This window comes from Rana temporaria (genome assembly GCF_905171775.1).
Source record: "Rana temporaria chromosome 4 unlocalized genomic scaffold, aRanTem1.1 chr4i, whole genome shotgun sequence".
Taxonomy (NCBI): Eukaryota; Metazoa; Chordata; class Amphibia; order Anura; family Ranidae; genus Rana; species Rana temporaria.
Window position 1 is genome coordinate 400,296 of NW_024404443.1, and position 4,128 is coordinate 404,423.

The 4,128-nt window shown below is 40.7% G+C and overlaps 1 long non-coding RNA gene across 1 annotated transcript; it reads right to left on the minus strand.

Annotated features, from left to right (window-relative positions):
- Positions 1-2,353: 2,353 nt before the first annotated feature.
- LOC120921766 lies at positions 2,354-2,601 on the minus strand. Its single transcript, XR_005744961.1, has 2 exons — positions 2,507-2,601; positions 2,354-2,385 (listed from the first exon to the last, which is right to left on the minus strand). It is a non-coding gene; the product is annotated as an uncharacterized LOC120921766 (long non-coding RNA).
- Positions 2,602-4,128: the final 1,527 nt, after the last annotated feature.

The window sequence follows — 4,128 nt, forward strand, 5'->3', positions numbered from 1 at the left end:
TTTACATAAAGCCGTGAAGTCATGGAAGGTTATTTTACAAGTTACCAGGTTTTAAATAAACAAGGATGATTTAAGTAAGAACTGTGAATATACCTTGTCCTATAATGTAAATATTATCTGAACATTTAACCATCATTTATCTCTGATTGCAGAAGTATATCAATTATTTGTTTTATCACAAATTATACCCGATTTAAATGTTGCATTATATCTTTAGTTAATAAATATATATATATATATATTAAATATTTAGTTGTGTTACTTGTCTTCAAACTAGCAAGGATCAAAAGGACTTAGAATTTCTTGGTTAATATTGTAGGAAGTTGTAAATCTCCCAATTTAAAGATTTGCATATTTCCATAAATACAATACTATTATAATATTTCAGCATAAATATTCTGACAGTATTTGGAGGCACTATGCTGAAATACATCAATGGTTCTGACAACTTGGATTTTTATACAGTCTAGCCATTACATTGCCCCCCCCCCCTCCCCCGTATTTTGTTACCTTTGCATACACCCTATGCAAAAATGCATGTCAAAAATTACTTATGCATTTTCGACATGCGTTTTTGCATAGGGTGCATCAGTATAGCCCTGTAGTTCTTATTTATTGTCCATTGCAGGGGATGAGCACATGTTGCATGACTTATGCATTTTTCGACATGCGTTTTTTGCATAGGGTGCATCAGTATAGCCCTGCATTTCTAATTTATTTCTATTTATTGTCTATTGCAGGGGATGAGCACATGTTGCATGAATTATGCATTTTCGACATGCGTTTTTGCATAAGGTGCATCTATATAGCCCTGTATTTCTAATTGATTTACCAATATATACACATACTCTTTTGAAGAACATTTAACAGCTTCCCATTTGTGTATATTTTATCATTTAGAATTATTGCTCTCGCCCTAACGATCGCAGCGATACCTCACATGTGTGGTTTGAACACCGTTTCATATGCAGGCGCTACTCACGTATGCTTTAGCTTCTGCACTTGAGCTAGGTGGGACAAGGCACGTTTAAAATGTTTTTTTTTTCTTATTTATTTTACCATTTATTTTTACACTGTTCTTTTTATAAACAAAAATTGTGTCACTTTTATTCCTATTACAAGGAATGTAAACATCCCTTGTAATAGAAAAAAGCATGACAGGTCCTCTTTAATATGAGATCTGGGGGCAAAAAGACCTCACACCTCATATTTACACTAAAATGCAATAAAAAATAAATAAAAAAATGTTCCTTTAAGAGCTATGAGTGGAAGGGACGTTTTGAAGCCACTTCCGCCCTGCAATGGTATGGACAATCGTCTCCATACCACACACGGAAGAGGGCCTGATCGCCTCAGCTGCCGACGGCTCCGGTAAGTGTCGGAGGGCACCGGAGTGCGGTGGGCCCTCTCCCACTACCGATAAAAGTGATCTAGCTGTGAATCAATACGAAAGAACACCATTATCAAAAACCAGATTGCCCGCTGAAGAAGAGGATACCGGGGTTATGGCAGCTAGCTGCTGACATAACAAAGATATCCCTCTTCAAACAGCCGACATATCGGCACGCGACGGTTCAGAAGTAGTTAATATTTATTTTTGTAACTTAATTTTGCATAAAACATTTAAGTATTATTTCATAAGATAATTTATGAGGGTGTGTTTAGGGGCGGAGACTGGTTGGGTAAGGCAACTGGTGGCGGGTAACCCTTAAGGTCTGGCTAGTAGCTCAGGACTTGAAATTTTGAGCCCTGGTGTAAGGGTCGGGACTCATAATATTGGCATTCAGTAATCAGTGGAAGTTGAAATGTTTACATGAGACAAGTTGCAGAGATCCCACACCGCTGCCTCCCATCTCCTGAGACTGCACTCAGTGACTTGGGTCTGAGACTATACAGACATATCCCTCCACCCAACACAGCCAGCAAGTAATCATGGGAGAATTGTTCTGTCAGAGATCATGCTGCTAGACCCGGGTATGGGGCATGAACATTTTGGTGGCGTAAGAACATTTTGCGGGCAGCTAAACCCCAGAATCTCCATAAATCCAGTCTAGATACATATATTGTGTCTGCAGCACAGAGAAGGAAGATTATCCGAGAGAAATACAGGAATACAGGACGGGGAACACAGCTCAGGAAAGTGACCAGGGGATTACAGGCTGATATCACCCAGTCCCCGCCCTACTCTGGACCAATCAGTGAGCAGTATGGGTGGAGGAATGGATTTAGTGTTAATGACCCACCTGTGCTGATCTCTGTAGGAGTGTCCTTCTCTATAAATGTCCCCGTTATTCCATCCTCCTCCATAGACTGCTGATCATCCCTCACATACGTCTCTTCTTCTTCTGATTTCACCTCAAATTCTATATCGATTGGATCTCCACTCTAAATCAAGAGAATGAGAGAGAATATCATCTGTAAGATATAAACTTTACTATTGTGACATCATACAGAAAATCCACACATTGTCTCTATTAGTGTGTTTTATAACCTACGTCCCACCAACCTTGCAAAAGGGAGGGATAGTGTGACCTTCCTGTGTGGAATCCCGGGAATACAGAGGACGGGGACACCTCTCTGGTGGGTTCCTGGTATTAGGTGGCTCCATCATATCCTTGTGTCCTTCTGAAAACTCCTCCATCACTCCATACTCCTCATCCTCCTTTTTATATTCTTCTTTAACATCAATATTATCATCCCTGAGGTTTCCACTCTGAATATATAATAAAACATTCATTGTAACAAACATGCTGTGTATAAATCAGAACTACCAATAATTGTCACTCATCTACCTGATGGTGGTGGGGGATGGTGTGACCTTCCTGTGTGGAATCCCGGGAATACAGAGGACGGGGACATCTCTCTGGTGGGTTTCTGTATCTGGATGACTCCACCATGGTGTCCTGGTACAGATCTTTGTGTCCTTTTAGAGACTCTGACTCCTCCATCACCCCATCCTCATCATCCTCCTCTTTTATCTCTTTTTTAACCTCAACTTTAGGATCTCTCAGGTTTCCACTCTGAATATAGAATAAAAATGACATCAATGGTAACAATGCAGATAATGTACAGATCCTAATGATACTATCAGTGATTGTTCCTCATCTACCTGATGATAGTGGGGGATGGTGTGACCTTCCTGTGTGGAATCCCGGGAATACAGAGGACGGGGACATCTCTCTGGTGGGTTCCCATTACTGGATCCATCTGTAGGAAACACACACTGACTGAATACATTGTTTCTATGTGTTTATCAGATGATGGGGGGATCTAGGTGGAGCCTCCGTACTGCTCTCTCCTTTACAATAAAGTCTCCTCTTACCCGGTGATGTGAGGGGCGGCTGATTGTCCATCATGACGTCCTTGTAGAGATCCTTGTGTCCTTCTAAATACTCCTACATAGGGAAATAGACAGTGACATCACCTGATACTTACAAAGATAAAGTCATCATCCAGACACATCCCTTGTGTTGAACCTTCACAGACATCAGGAATAGTTATTTCCTCCTCCATAAAGATTATAAAATCAAAATCAACTATCATAAGTCCACCTCTAACTAAAACCCCCAACCTGTATTATCGTATAATCTGTTAGTATAAACTGAAATGAAGAGAATGTTCCGGCCCTGTAAGTGGGGGAATGTTCTGACCCTGAAGGGGTTAATCTAGGTTTCCATACTATATATGTGTGTATCATCATCTGCTGGAGATAGACTATGGAGGAAGAGGACGGACATGATGGGCGTTACTGGGTGTAAATAGAAGATAAGATCTTATTACCTCCTCTGCTGCCTTTTCCAGCGATGTCTCCTCTCTAATTCCTCCTGACTCACCTCTCACTTGGAACTTCCTGTCTGTCCCTGACATCATTTCCTGTCTTCCATAGAGACTTCTTCTCTCTATGGTGTACGTTTAATAAACCGTGATAAGCGGAGATCATGATGATCACTGCTTATCACAGAGCATTGCCGGTTTAATAAACTGTGATAAGGAGCAGAGAACACATTCTTCACTTCACATCACATCACATGGATGTTTTGTCACAAACGGCCAGTTTATTAAACCGTGATCTGAAGATTTCACAGCTCTTCACCTGAAATATCTCCCTTCCAGATTCACCAGCTCAGA